This window comes from Marmota flaviventris, chromosome 1 (assembly GCF_047511675.1).
Source record: "Marmota flaviventris isolate mMarFla1 chromosome 1, mMarFla1.hap1, whole genome shotgun sequence".
In the NCBI taxonomy this organism is placed as follows: domain Eukaryota; kingdom Metazoa; phylum Chordata; class Mammalia; order Rodentia; family Sciuridae; genus Marmota; species Marmota flaviventris.
The window spans coordinates 87,120,543-87,137,126 of record NC_092498.1 but is presented as its reverse complement, the minus strand read 5'-3'; the positions used below and the strand labels follow the sequence as shown (position 1 = coordinate 87,137,126).

Below are 16,584 nucleotides of genomic sequence, written 5' to 3'. Positions count from 1 at the left end.
TGAACAGTGCTGGGAACTGAACCAGGTCCTTGCACATGCTGGAGAAACTCTCTTAATGTGCACATCCCAGCCCTGGGCTGGGAGCTTCCTGGCCTAACCAGCTCTCAAACTGTTACAATGAGGCTGAACTGTCAACAGGAATTTTGGAGGGATACACACATTCTAACTGCAGCACCCAATAAACAAGAGCCCAGGTCCCCACTAGATGTGCCTTTTGTGAGGGGAGTCCTTCAGGTTGCACTGAACAGCCTTAGATAGGAACTCAGATCTTGATGAAGCCAGAAAGATCCCTGGCAAAGCAAATTCATGGCAATTATAAAAACCAGTGCTTTTTTATCCTACATGATATAAGAGAATAATGTATCAAAACACCCCAGTTTTTATGGCATTGAATAAATACCTTATATAACACTGTTACATCAGTAACTGAAGAGGTGGGGTTGGAGAGGTAGAGCAGCTGCCTCTGTACCCTACTGAAGTCATGTTTCTATAGACTGACAACGGCTCTCTCTCATCTCTTTCTCACATTAAATGGAACCCCCTGGGGACCACAAGGAAATACTGGTAGAGCATACCCAAAATGAGAGGTAAGAGAAGTAAAATGTTTCACTACAATCATCAACTAAATAGGAGGGAAGATAATCATATAAGTAAGCAAGGTACCTAGAACAGAGGCAGCACCCTTACCTGGGAACTCATTAGAAATGCAAATTTTCTTGCCCCACCCCAGACCCACTGAGTCAGAAACTAGGTTCTAAGTTTGGCACCTAAACAAGACTTGCAGATGATTCTCATGCAGACTGGAGTTTGAGGGCTGTTGCTCTTAAGTTCTAACTGGGTCTTTTTGCTTGTTTGTTTCTTTTTTAGACTTTTTTCCCCAAAGAAAAACTCCCATGAGCAGGACTCTGTTAATAAAAAGACCCAGAATAAGATTAGCTGTTGAGTGAGTCATTTGTTACTAAAGTGTTTGTCAATTTTGAACTATATTTAATATTTAAATATGAATATTTAAACTAAACGGTGCAAAAAAAGGCTTTGAGTTCATATTTTGTGGCAAGGCCTGAAGTTATTGTTTCACTTATTTTATTGGAGATATTTGCTTTGAATTTCTTCAACATAAAAGAAGTCTTTATATAAAATTTTCTCTGTGAGTTTGTATTTCTCAAAGTTCTCCTCCTTATATATGGCTTCCTGCCCGAAATAAATTTAAAAATTGTTTTACGAGGGTTGGGGATGTAGCCCAGTGGTAGAGCACTCACATGGCATGACAAAGACCTTGGGTTCAATTCCCAGCCAAAAAAAAATCAGCAAAAAAATACTGTTAACAGTGATAGCCTCTTTTGTTTTACACTAATAGGTGGTTTTTGGAGACCTATTTAGAATTATGACATATCAACTGCAAAGATCCATTTTTATAGACATACCCTTATGTCCAGGGTTGTCAGAAAGACAAATCTGTGTATCTCAAGTGAATCAAGTTAGTGACTTCAGGCAAAAATGAGACTGACCATTTCTTCTGAAGAACCCTAAACTTTTCCAAAAGAGAGTTGTCCTGTTGCACTGACTTCTGACAAATTATGTGAAGCTATGATTTTCTAAAATGTGATTTGGAAAATGTATGTTCCAAGGAAATCAGTTGAAAGAGAAAGCTTTGCATTTGTAATATGAAAAAACACCAGAAGTATTGGAGAGTTTCCTTTTCCTAGAGGTTATATGTACATAGCATTGAGAGAGCAAAGGAGAAAGACAGCAAAATTTCTCCAACAACATGTTGGTCAACCCCAACAAATTTTTTCTAGTCCCTCAAGTTGAAACAAGTCAGAATAAGTCAGTAAGTTGGCCTTAACTCATGCATGATATTATTAGGTGCTCAAGTGAAGTGATTGATGACTTGGTTTTCTTGATCTGATCAAAATTAAAATTTGCCTCACTGTCAGCCACTTTAAAATTATTTTTTCTTGCCTGTTGCTTTGCTCTTTTTAAAAATATTTTTCTAGTTGAATATGGACACAATACCTTTATATTTTTGTACGGTGCTGAGGATAGAACCCAGTGCCTCCCACATGAGAGGCATGCAGCATAACACTGAGCTACAACCCCAACCCAATGTTGCTTTGCTCTTTAAATCCAGGTCTCAGTTTCAAGATTTGTTTCTTGAGTTCTAGTAGCTGACATTTCTTGGGCTCTTGTTCTGGGCCAGTACTGTGCTAAGAACTTTTATGGCATTTCATCCAGCTCTCACAACACCCCTAATATGTGGAAGATGATATCTCTTTGCACAGGAGGAAACCAAAGAGAGATCAGAAAACATGCCCAAGATCACACAATGATAACTAGTTTAACTATTGCCAAAAAGCAAAAAGTAATCTCTCCTATGCAAACTTCATGCTCCTAAGCAAACTAAAAAGCAAAACAGGGCTGGGGATGTGGCTCTGTGGTAGAGCGCTTGCCTCACATGTGTGAGGCACTGGGTTCGACTCTCAGCACCACGTATAAATAAATGAATGAAATAAAGGTCCACACCACTAAAAAAAGAAAAGAAAAAAAGCAAAACAAACAAAACACCAGTCACCAGTGCTCTAGACCAGAGATGAACTATCTGGGAAGCACCTGCAGAGATGAAGTAAAAGAGTAAGTGGAGTCTTTAATTCAGTCAAAGAGACCAAGAAAGAACATAACAGTTTCCAGGAAATCGTAGGAAGACTATATTCCTCACAGAGAAATAGAGAAGGGGAGGGGATTTTTTTTTTCTCTCTGTATAATTTACATGAACTCTCCAGATCCAAAGAACTGATCTCAAATTGTGGTCCATGGAACAGTAGCAGGGGTAGTGTCTGAAAGTTCATTATAAAAGAACAATCTAAGGCCCTCCAGAGCTGTTGAATTTCAGACCCTGGAGGGAGACCCAGCAGTCTGCATCTTACAAAGTCCTGCACATGGTCCCCGTATACACTCAAGTTTGAGAACCACAACTTTGGAGTTCATTTTGTGAACTAGTAGGAAAACTGATCAGAACAACTTATTCGGAATAGCATTTGCATGTTTAAATCTTGGACCTGCATACTCTGGAAATTATTATTATTAACAAGCTTAAGAACATTAATCCAATTCAGCTAAGAGTTCTGCCACCAATACCTAACCATTGCTTTGATCCCCTACGTTCAAAAAAGAAATAGCAAACACTTTTTAAAGATTTATGATGTGCCAGGGGCTGTTCTAAGTGTTTCACATCGATTCACACATTTAATCTTCAGAACAACCTATGAAATAAGTCTTCTTTTTATTCTCTTCTTATAATTGAAGACACTGACACCAAAAAAAAAAAAAAAAAATTAATTAACTTGCCCAGGTCACAGAGTAAGTGAATGATATTTAGGATTTGAATGTAGCCACATGAGTCCAGAGTCGTTCCTGTTCCTAACTTCCTAACTGCTGGAGTAAATAGGGCCAAAAACTTTAAAAAAAAAAATTTTTTTAAAAAGAAAAGAAAAAGAGAGAGAGAAAAAAAAGAAGGAAGAACAAAAACAAACAAACAAAAAACACTTACCAAAGGAAGATATTTGTAGGCAAAAGAAAGAACAAGGAGGGGCTGGGGTTGTGGCTCAGTAGTAAAGTGCTTGCCCCCATAAAAAAATAAATAAAGTTATTATGTTAAGAAAAAAAAGACAAAGGAAAAAGTTAGCTAAGAAATTTGAATTTTGAAGAATTTTAAACCTACTTGTCAAACTAGTTAGCATATTAAAAGCAAAAGTACAATAGTCAGAGTCCTCCCAAATATATTTTGACACTCAAAAGTGTCCTCACGTTAGTACCTTGGGACATTTGGAAGAAATGATAAGCTTGGGGATTCTGTGAATCTATTGATTTTAGGATTCTGTGGAGGTGTTTCTGAAACAGTTTCTTTCCCTGCTTCTATAATACTGTCAACTTCATCCTGTAGCCGGGTATTTATCCCCAAGTATGGTAAAGAATCACATCAAGAAAGCAAATCGTAATGGAAAGATGAACTATCTGCTCCAGTTGCCATGTTGTGTCCTAGTCAGGGCGCATGACAAGTAGAAAGATTTTACTGCAAGCCCCTCCATTTCTATTCTCAACATGTAAGTATCTCTGCTTTCAGGCCCTTCCTGGGTACTGAGCTTCCTGAAGCTGTGTCAATATTAATTTTTGCTCTCTTACTAGATATGTAGTTAACCGAAAACATGAGGTCAGAGACGGTGAATTCAAAAGGTGTGAAAAGCCCTGCCACTGTTCCCTGCCTCCTCTATGGAATTTCTGTGGCTCTGCTTAACTCAAGGGTCAGAGTTGGGTGTCCTTATCCCAGGAAACCTGGAAGTTGTCATCACTACTATTTTCCAAAACAGGTCAACTTTCTTGTGACTGAGGAAGAGAGAAAAGACTGGGTTAGAAGGAGGGAGCCATGTAGGGGGGTGTACAGGTAATTTCAGGGGAACAGTGTCTCCTCATCAAAAAAATTTGTTAGGATTTTGTACAGTGCTGAATGGAGAAGTATTCTAAGAATAAATTTACTTAAAATCTGTCTTTCCTTTTTCCATGACAAGAATGTTGACTTTGGGCTGGGGATGTGACTCACATGGTAGCGCGCTCGCCTGGCATGCGTGCGGCCCGGGTTCGATCCTCAGCACCACATTCAAACAAAGATGTTGTGTCTGCCGAGAACTAAAAAATAAATATTAAAAAATTCTCTCTCTCTCTCTCTCTCTCTCTCTCTCTCTCTCTCTCTCTCTCTTTAAAAAAAAAAAACAAAAAACAATGTTGACTGCAAAATCACTATCACGACGGTCACTTCTTTTCAAGACTTCATAAAGAAAGCATATAAGACCATGTAGGAAGAAAGTAGTGATAACACACTGTTCCTTAGGATTAGAAAGTCAAGGGGCCTCCGAAGTCGCCTGTCTCAGCTGTTTCCTTTAGCAGGCCCTCAATTGTGTGTCTTCCTCCGTGTACAGCTTTCCTGGGTCCTTTGTCAGGTCTTTGGAGCCTTCTCATTGTAAATGAGAGAAGCAGTCTTCCTCCCACACATCAGTGACTGTCCATGACTTGCTCTGATCTCACCTGGAATGCACTCGGAACATATCATTATCATATCCAAAAAATTACCCACAGACCCATCTCCCAAAGCACAGCCAAATGGTAGCGATCTTGCTGAAGAGTTCCAGGAGAAAGAAAATAGAATTCCATGGCATACCCTTGGCTAGGATGGGTTCATGAAGATCTCTTTTAAAACAAACTTAAACATTGAGAAGGATTCAAGATGAGACAATCTGGAGCAGAAGAAATGCTGGGAAAAGAAACATGAGGGTGGGCTGGGGCTGGGGCTCAGTGGTAGAGCACTTGCCTAGCACATGGGAGGCACTGGGTTCTATCCTCAGCACCACATAAAAATACATAAATAAAATAAAGGTATCAGGTCCATCTACAACTAAAAACAATATTGAAAGAAAGAAAGAAAGAGAGAGAGAGAGAGAAAGAAAGAAATGAAAAGAAACATGAGGGCAAAGCCGGGTGATGGAGACCAGGTTGGAGCATCAGAAAGGTGAAGTAGCCAAAACAGTCCTGCTGAGCGTGGTTCCCTGCAATGAGGGAAAGAATTTGGGCCAGACTCTCAGTCATGCGCAGCCCCTTCAGCGAGAAAGTCTTGCCCCTACCAGGAAAATCTGCTGAACCAATGGCAAACAGTGTTCTTAGTTGACATAATGTATTCTTTTATGGTACAGATTTGGATTTGGAAAGTATGTGAAGAATCATGGTCAGGCACAGTGGTGCACACCTGTAATCCCAGCGACTCAGGGGGCTGAGGCAGGAGGATCATAAGCTCAAAGCCAGCCTCAGCAATGGTGATGGGCTGAGCAATTCAGTGAGACGCTGTCTCTAAATAAAATACAAAATAGGGCTGGGGATGTGGCTCAGTGGTCGAGTGGCCCTGAGTTCAATCCCCGGTACCAAAAACAAAACAAAACAAAAAAAAGAATCATAAAGAAGTTTAGTTTAGGATTATAGAATTTGACATAATTTTTGTGGTTTATTGATTTAAAGTTTAAAGATATCTTCAATTCTTAAATCTAAGATATTTTATTATTAAAGAGAAAACATTGTGTAAGCTATAATTTAATACTTTAAAAATCTTCTACAGTCTGATCACCACTACACTTTTATTTTTAATAATATTTCAGTCTTTTTTCCCATACAAATATATTCTTATGTAGTTTCAATCATACTGTATACACATTAGTGCTTTTCAATTAATAACAAACTACACAGACTTTAGATATTTATAAATAGAAATTTAAATCATCATTTAAATAATTATATAATAGCCCATTGGGGTTTATTATTATTATTTTTAATTGTTGATGGACCTTTATTTTATTCATTTATTTATATGTGGTGCTAAGAATTGAACCCAGTGCCTCAGACATGTGAAGCAAACACACTAACACTTAGCCACAACCCTAGCCCACCCATTGGGTTTTTTAAATTTATTTTTTAGTTGTAAATGGATCTTTTATTTTATTTATTTTTTGATTTATATGTGGCGCCTGGCACTTGCCAGGCAAGTGCTCTACCACTGAGCCCCCGATCCATTGGGTTTTTAATAATTTATTTAAGCATCCATCTTTTATGAGTGATTTATTTCCTTTTTTAAATTACAAATAACTTGGTTATGAAAATCTAAACACATATTCCTTTTCCTTATTATGTCCTGTAAAATTTCCCAGAAGTTGAATTACTGTGTAAAAGAATATGAACTCATATTTGCCCTGTATTGCCTTGTTCATTTCTAAATGATTGTGGATATTGAAAAGTTTAAAACTATCTGCAGGGCTTTTTGTGCAATGCAAGGTCGTTGGTTCCTGTTAAATGTTTCTTTATAATTCCCAGTTCCAAAGGAGTTGACATCTACAAATGAACTTAGGCAAAGTATTTTATTTTATATATATTTCCACAATTCAGTTAATAAAGTAATTAATACAATTGCCTATTGCAATAATTTTTTAGAAGGGCTAATAATTAACAGCTGAAAAATTAAGTATGCAAAAAGCTGATACTAATAGCCATTGTTCCTTCTGGAGCCTTTATGTAACCCTGACACTTAATGGCACCCAGTCCTATGTGCCAGTTACCCGTATGACCTTAGGTTGTGCCCCAAGCTCGATCTGCCAAAGAGGAGACCAGCTTGTTCCTGCAGAACTGGGGAGATTCTAACTGGGGAATTAGAAAATAAAGACTCTTGCCTACATATACTCAGGGCATAAACCCACCAAATTTTAAAAGGAGAGGCATTAATTCAATCTCTTCTAGTTATTTTATGAGTAGTATTTAATTGAGTATTAACTAAATGTTTGCAATGTTCACAGAGCAGAACATAATGATTCTTCTCCTACTTAGTTCTTCAAGGACATTAAAATCCTCACCTTTTTTGCATTGGTAACAGTATCATAGACTTTCAAATTCAATTGTTTCATGACTTCTCCGTCACCCATGGTCTGAGTAGATCCACACAGGCAGAAGTAAGAGATGTTAGTGACTCCATGATTGCTCCTTATCCTCTGAGACTTTAAAAATAAGACACAGTTTAAAGAGAGTCAGGCCCAAAGCCAAGACATTGTTATATTCGGGTCCCTTCCCCCTCAGCATTCCAGCCCATTTTGACTGTATTAGGCCTGAAGAAGACTGACAATTTGCTGCATTTAGCAGACAGCTTTCATAATGCCATCCTGAGCCATCACGGGAGTCCTTTCTTCTGTTCTGCGTGTGACTATGATGTCAACCCTTTATTACACCCAATATGTAGAGAGGAAAAAATACAACTTTTTCACTGGAACAGGTACTTGTTGATTCTGCAGAGTGTGTTGAATGCCCTTTGCCACCTGCAGGGGGAGCATTTCAAATTGTAAGTCACACTATACTTAAAAAAAAAAAAAAACTTCCCAGAAAAGTCTGACCAAAGGGACAGCTTTAGCCGTGCTGGATAAAATTGCTCTTTGTGACAAAGAACTCAGAGCCAGTCAGAATCTCCCCAAGAGGAGGCCTCATAAACAGCGAGGGGCCTTTAGATAGGAGCCTCTTCAACTGTACTCGCTATTCAAAGGGCTGCCTCCCTGTGTGCATAAAGTAGAAGAGCCTTTTATTTCCACTAGGTCTCCTCAGGCATATATGTGTGCACACACTCACACCGTGAAGCTCAGAAACCTTCCTCAGAAGATGAGGGGAAATATAAGATCTATCTTCTCTGTCAACTGGCCTTGCCATAGACAAACTGTAGGCAGTTGTTGCTGAAGGGAGAAGCTTCTTTCAAAGCTTATTACGAAATATCTCATCCAAGGGTTTTTTTTTGTTTTTGTTTTTTGTTTTTTAATGCATCCAATAAGTAAATAGAAATTTTGAGGAAAAGGAAATTACTAAAACAATATTTTCATTGAAATTTTTAAAAATCAAGCCAGTCTCTCATTAGATTTTTGAGATCCATAGTTTCAATAACATTAGAATCAAGATTTCCTCTGCATTTGGAAATATCTGATAATTCTTGTGAAATCAAGGAAATTGGCCAACAGGAAGATGGTTTGATTTGAGCTGTGGCATATATCCCAGTTAGAGAACAAAGTTCAGAAACACATTCTCTCATTTAAGAAGACAGATACTTCGTGATCTCATGTGTGGACTCTAAAAAACCGTAGAACTCATGGCGGCAAAGAACAAGATGGTGGTCACCAGGAACTGGAGGGATGGGGAAGCTGGGAAGGAGCTAGGTAGGTCAAAGGCAATAGTTCTGGTTAGACTGGAGGAGTAGCATGGGAAATCCACCGTACAGCATGGCGATCACAGCTTATGATAATGCTTTGTGTATTTCAAAATTGCTGGAAAAGTAGATTTTAAATATTCTGACCACAAAGAAATAATTATGTCAGTTAATGGCTATGTTAATTAGCTTGATTTAATCTTTCTACAATGTATACATACATCAAAACATCACATTCACTATATAAACATACATATATATATATATAACTATCATCAATTAAAAATAAAGAAAAAGGCATTTTAAAAACAAAAACAAAGAAGTTTAAGTAGCTGAGACATATTTTATGTAACTGTCTTTAGAATATTTCAGAATAGTGCATTTTATTGTTAAAAAGTGGCTTGCTTAATTAAAACTACACTGAGATTTCATCTCACTCCAGTCAGAATGGTAATTATCAAAAATTCAAGTAACAATAAATGTTGGCAAGCATGTGAGGAAAAATGTACACTCACAATGTTGGTGGGACCACAAATTGGTGCAACCACTATGGAAAGCAGTATGGAGATTGCTCAGAAACTTGGAATGGAACCACCATTTGACTCAGTTATACCACTCCTCAGCATATACCCAAAAGACTTAAATCAGCATACTATAGTGAAGCTGCATCACTATAGTATCATCAGTGTTTGTAGCAGCTTAATTCAAAATAGCTAAGCTATGGAACCATCCTAGGTGCCCTTCAACAGATAAATGGGTAAAGGAGATGTGGTATATATACACAGTGAAATATTACTCAGCCATAAAGAAGAATAAAATTGTGGCATTTGCCAGTAAATGGATGGAACTGGAGACTATCCTACTAAGTGAAATAAGCCAGTCCCAAAATACCAAAGAATGAATGTTCTAATATGTGGATGCTAACACACAATAAGGTGGAGGTGATGTGGATAATAGAAAGTCATAGGATTAGGCAAAGGGGAATGAAGGGAAGGGGAGATGGGAATAGGAAAGACAGAATGAATTGAACATAACTTTTCTATGCTCATATATGAATATAAAATCCGTGTAACTCCACATCATCAAAAGAATGGGAAGTTAGACTCCATGTATGTATGCCAAAATACACTCTGCTGTCATGTATATCTAAAAAGAAGAAATTTTTTACAAATGGCTTTCCTGACCTCTTAAATATATATAAAAAAATTAGTTGGTAATGAATCATAACCCTAAAATAAGAGTAAAGACTATAAGCATTTAGAAGAAAAAACTTTATGAACTTGGGTTTGGCAAACAATTCTCTTAGATAGGACACACTATGTAGGACCCTTTTAAAAATTTAGTAAGTTAAAGGCAGCAGAACACAACAGACACTAGTATGGCAATATGTAAATCAATGGATGTGTAACTGATGTAATTCTGCAATCTGTATATGGGGTAAAAATGGGAGCTCATAACCCACTTGAATCAAAGTGTGAAATATGATATATCAAGAACTATGTAATGTTTTGAACAGCCAACAATAAAAAATTTAAAAAAAAAATTTAGTAAGTTAGATGTTATTACATTAGAAACATACTTTTCAAATAGTATGATTAAGAAAATGAAAAGGTAAGCCACAGACTGGTAGAAGGCATTTGCAACTGCTCTCTCAAGAGGGCTTTTTATTGAGAATATACAAAGAACTCTTATAATCTAATAATAAGAACACAAACAACTTTTTAAAAAATTTTATCAAAGAAGAGATGTAAATGGCAAATGAACACATGGAAAGATGCTCAACATCATTAATTCCAAAGGAAATGTAACCAAAACCACAATGAGATGCCATAATATACCCATTTGAATAGCTTAAAAGAATAAACAGAAAAACAATTACTGACAAGTAATTGTTTCTCAGCAAGTGCTGGTGAGAATGCAGAGTTATGGAAATTTTCTATATTGCTGATGAAAACCACCAAAAATTTAAAAACAACTCAAATATCCTTCAATGGATGAAGGAATAAATAAACTGTGCTACAGCCACACTGTGGAATATAACTCAGCCATGAAAAAATGAAGGGCCTGCTGACTCATACAATATGGGTAAATCCCAAACACATGTTACAAGGTGGAAAAAGCCACATTCAAAATGTCATATTAATTCTGACATTTATAAAAACCTTATAGGGAAGGAAAAATCTACAGAGACAAGAAATAGATCAGTGGTTTCCAGAGTCTGAGGGCAGGGGAAGAGACTGATTACAAAACAACATCAGGGAACTTTGAGGGGTAAAGAAATTGTTCTTTCTTGATGGTGGTGGTAGACACTCAGTTGCTTTTGTCAAAATCATAGAACAGAGGCTGCAGCTGTGGCTCAGTGGTAGAGCGCTTGCCTAGCATGTGTGAGGCGCTGGGTTCGATCCTCAGCACCACATATAAGTAAATAAAAAATAAAGGTACATCCACAACTATAGAACAGAAAAAGGTGAATTTTACCAACGGGAAAAATATTCCTCAATAAGAGAAATTACATTACATGTGTATTTTATGCCAAAATAAAATCAATGTCAGGTAAATAAGGATTAAAATATAAAAGTCAAAATAAAATTTTAAATACCCAGTACAGGGAAATATATCTTAAGATCTTAGAGTAAGGGGAAATTTTTAAACAAGGCACAAGATAGGAAAAGAGAGATAGATAATGGTTGGTTATTTCTGTTCATCTGTTCATCAAACAATATCACAGAGTTTAAAAAGCCATAAGTAAGAAGACATTTGCAACACACATAATTGGCAAAAGATTCATATTTGGAATATATGATTAAAACTACACAAGAATAAAATACATAATCAAATAGAGTACTGGGCAAATGTCAAAGTCAATTGATTTAAGCTATGACTGCACACATCTAAACTTTTTGTTGATGGCCTGACCTGATGAGTAAGTACTAAAAAGTCATAAAAGAATACCTAAATATAGTCTTATCTATATGAAATTCCCAGACAAAATCAACATCTCTCTGCTTGATATTAAATTATCAGTGATTAAGCAATAAAGAAAAGTGAGGGCATGTTACCCCAAGTGTCGGGACAGTGGCTAACTTTGAAGTGACAAAAGAGAAGGAGGAGGTTACAGGTACTTTTCCATTTCTTCACGTGAGTGGCAGGTTTGCATCTTTATTTTTTTATTATATAATGTGTACATATGTGTTTTGTATACACTCGTGTTTATGAATGTATTACCTCAAGTGCCCTAAGAAACAGGCACCAGGATGGGATTGAACACTCCAGAGATTATTAAGGAATTGCCTGGAAGAGACCATGACGCAGGCCTGAGCCTTGTGGAAGAGAGCGGGAAGACAGCAGGATGGGGCAGGAAGAGACTTGGACTGCAGTGCAATTCCAGTAAAGTGTCAGCCAGGTCAAGGAGGAGCCAAGGTCACCCATCAAGGGGTCCCCATCATGTAGGGACAGTGTCCTTGTCATGTCGAAGTACTAGTTGGGATCAGCCTTGGAAAGTATGACCTTAGTGTAAATCACAAAGGGCTTTCAGGAGGAAGTAGCTGGGCTGTCAATTATTGACCCCGCAGCAGAAAAACGGAAAAGTGCGTGATTGTGGCTGCTACAATGGTATATGTTAAGGTTTTAAAAAAAAAATTAAAGGAAAAGGAAAAAATGGGCAAAGGAAATCAAGAGACATTCCAGAAAAAGAAATTCAAGTGGTCCATAAATAAATAAGTAAAATGGTACTGGACATCAATCAAACTAAGACAATTTATTTTCTGATTAAACTGCAGTGAGGGGTTCTTTAAAGATCCAAGTGAGCCCGGTGTGATGGTGCACACCTGTAATCCCAGCAGCTCTGGAGACTGAGGCAGAAGGATCACAAGTTCAAAGCCAGCCTCAACAAAAGCAAGGGGCTAAGCAACTCAGTGAGACACTGTCTCTAAATAAAACACAAAATAGGGCTGTGGATGTGGCTCAGTGGTTGAATGCCCCTGAGTTCCATTCCCGGTAACGCTTCCCTGCCCCCCAAAAAAATCCAAGTGAGTCCAAATCTAGGACAAGGAAAGAACAAAACAAATCTGGGACATTTGGGGTCAGAAGAGAGGAAATGATCAGGTCAAAAGAACTTAGAGGTGATTTAAAGGGAGTGTAGTGACCGTGTTACATAAAATCCATGAGAGCATATTGAGAAAAGAAAGAATGCAAAGGAAGAAGGAAGGAAAGGAGAGAAGGAAGGAAGGAGGGAAGGAAAAAAATGAAGGAAGGAAGGAAGGGAGGGATGAGGGAGGGAGGAATGTTGTTTTTTTTTGTTAAGAAAAATGCCATCTGATCAATGAAAAAGTAATAATAGATTTAGAAAAATCAACTTTTTTACATTCCCCAAGATATTAACTGATCTGGCAAAGATTACCAAAGGATGCTAAAACATGGTGCAAAGTCTCCTTCTAAATTAGTAACCACAAAAGCACAAAGAAAGAAATGTGTCCTCTTAATGGAAATATTCAGCTGTTACCATCTTAACCAGGTGTTCAAATCTGAGAATCCGTCCCAATGGGGAGACAGGTAGAGTGTCAGCCCACCTCCATTTGTAGGGACTGGCACTGGAGAAAACAAGGCAATCCAACACTGTTGTCCAGACATTTAAAACCTGTGAATTGAACTACCAACTTGCATAAAGTACATTTTATTCTCATCTTTGACAAGTATTCCTTTAAAATATATATAAAACGTGTATAAAATATATCCAAAGCTTCAGGATTTTTTAGATGGCTGCAAGCTGGAAAAATATCAAAATCAACCAAATTTTTTACTGTACCCAATCTGAGTGTTGTGTTGGTGTACAGTGACATTCATAATTTTATAAACATTTATTTGGAAAAATTAATTTTTGTTGCATGCATTTTGAAATCACTAACCAGGTTGTTATATTTAATGATGTTACATAAACTGTGTCCTTCTAAATAACAATAATATAAAAGATTGGAGATTTCTTGGAAAATTGGGAATGGACCCACCATTTGAACCAGCTGTCCCTCTCCTTGGTCTATACCCCAAGGACTTAAAAACAGCATACTACAGGGACACAGCCTCATCAATGTTTATAGCAGCACAATTCACAATAGCTAAACTGTGGAACCAACCTAGATGCCCTTCAATAGATGAATGGATAAACAAAATGTGGCATATATACACAATGGAATATTACTCAGCAATAAAAGAGAATAAAATCATGGCATTTTCAGGTAAATGGATGGAGTTAGAGAAGATAATGCTAAGTGAAGTTAGCCAATCCCAATAAAACAAATACTGAATGTTTTCTTTGATGTAAGGAGGCTGATTCATAGTGGGATAGGGAGTGGGAGCATGGGAGGAATAGATGAACTCTAGATAGGGCAGAGGGGTTGGAGGGGAAGGGAGGGGGCATGGGGTAATTAATGATGGTGGAATGTGATGATCATTACTATCCAAAGCACATGTATGATGCCATGAATTGGTGTGAATATTTGATGTATACAAATAGGAAAGTACAAGATTTAATGAAATTCAAAGTATCCAAAATTTATATATATTTTAAAAATCAATCAAATGTACATATAGAAATATTCATTTTTTATGGAGTGCTTCATGAATTTGCTTGTCATCTTTGCACAAGGGCCATGCTAATCTTCTCTGTATCATTCCAACTTTAATATATGAGCTGCCCAAGTGAGTACTATACTTATTTTTATATGATTTTCAAAAATATTCTTTTTCTTTTTCTTCCAAACATTAAAAGGAAAGCCCAATTTATTAACAAATAACAAAATTTTATAGAGTTAAATAAAAAGCATTGAAATAAAGGTGAAATTATGTTTAAGATTTTTTTAAATTTTTAATGAAAGTTCATTACATATTTTGTAGAAATATAAACTCTTTGTAATTTTATTATTCAGAATTCATCCAGTTACCTATTTAAATATCACAGGTCACAACTAAATATAAACTGTTTGATATAACAGAAGGTGTAACTTTTACAGACACCACACAAATTCATGATGACCTTCAAAACCTCAATTTCCAAGGTGAAGTAAAGCAAGAAAATGGATGTTTGGCACTACTGGGTGACTTCATTATGCAGGAATGTTTTGCATTCATGATTTGATGGGATGGCACACAAAGAAGTGTCCCTAAGTTAGTAGGACCCTAAACTTGCAAGGTCTGTCACACTCACTGTGGGTTCTAAGGAAACAGAATGGAGAAGCATTTTCTTGGGGACTGAATAGTGTTGGGAATATCACAGGGAAAGAAGCCAATGCACTGAGAATGGTAACTTTCTACATGATGATTGGCTTGGTTGCTTCAAAAATTTAACATCATAAAGGAGACCTGGGAAGTGGCCTAGCAGCTCAGGAGGCTGAGGCAGGAGGATTACAAGTTTAAAGCAAGGCCTTAAGCAACTGAGTGAGACCCTGTTTCAAAATAAAATACAAAAAAAAAAAAAAAAAAAGACTGGGGATGTGGCTCAGTGGTCAAGTGCCCTGAGTTTAATCCCTGGTTAAAAAAAAAAAAGGAGAAGAGGCTGGGGTAGTGGCTCAGTGGTAGAGCGCTCACCTAGCATGTGCAGGGCCCTGGGTTTGATCCTCAGCACCACATATAAATAAATAAATTAAATAAAGGTATTGTGTCCAGGTACAACTAAAAAATAAATTTTAAAAAATTGCTTTAAAAAAAGGAAATTAGGAACATGTCGCAATCATATAAATATGCCAGAAAAAACTTGTTCTATTCCTCACTCCAAATAGTAAAATATCTATAAAAAAAATGAGACAATTAGGGAATTTTGTCATGAGCCATCCATGGGCTGTGTGTGAGCTATGTGCATTTGAGCGTGTGGGAGGACTGGCCTGTCTTGCATGCTCCTTGGGCTGTGTGACGCACGTGTGCCCTTTCCTCTTGCTCTGCCTGTGTTCCCACATGGCACCTGAGATGGGTGTGACTTGCCAAGATGTCAGTCAAACTGCTGACCACAAGACATCATCAAGCAACCCTCTGAAACCAAATTCCTTGCCTTATTTGGGTGGAACTTTCTCAAATGTCTTGGTGGAGGTGCCTCATAAATAGAAGGTTTCAAGCATGCTCTCTCTTTTGCTCCTCTTGCTCTTCTTGCTCCTTCCAGCACTGGAGCTGACCCTTGGGGTCACGGAGCCTTCTTGCCTTAGAACTTATGTCCGTGTGCCGCGTGGTTTCTTCCGTGTTTCCTTAGTTATCAATAATACAGCCTGTCCCTTTAAACCCAGTTCATATCGCCGGCCTGGCCAGCTGGTGATAAAATTTGAGTCGGGATTGGCTCTTGGATCATATTATGAAATTACTGGTAAGGTTAACAGTTTTAATAATGGCACTATGATTGCATAGGAGAATTTTTAGGAAGAGTATGCTGAATTCTTAAAGATAAAACATTGTTCTGTTAGCAACTTACTTGCAAATAGTTCAGCAAAATGTATTTCTTAGCTAAGAAATTAGTAGCAGGCACACTATGGTGGTGAACAGACACTCTTCCCTAAGTATTAGAAGTGCTAATGGATAAGACCTGTAGAGGACACGATTTTACAGTGCCAAATGTGCAAATCCACATATCTTGGATAGCAAAAATTCCACCACTGGGAATTTATCTGACAAATATACTGGTTGGTATACATGTAAAATGATTCACATCCATCAGTAGGGAGATGGGCTGTGCATACAATAGAGTACACAGTACATACAATATAGTAGAATAGAAGGATAAAATGGCAGGTTAAAGGTAGTGATGGAAACATCTCTAACATCTAATACTAAGTGAAAAAAAACCCAAT

At 37.4% G+C, this 16,584-nt stretch overlaps 1 non-coding gene across 1 annotated transcript; it reads right to left on the bottom strand.

Moving 5' to 3' along the window:
• Positions 1-14,356: 14,356 nt before the first annotated feature.
• On the bottom strand, positions 14,357-14,463 carry LOC114096236 (U6 spliceosomal RNA). The gene has a single exon (XR_003583384.1). It is a non-coding gene; the product is annotated as a U6 spliceosomal RNA (small nuclear RNA).
• Between the last annotated feature and the right edge of the window lie 2,121 nt (positions 14,464-16,584).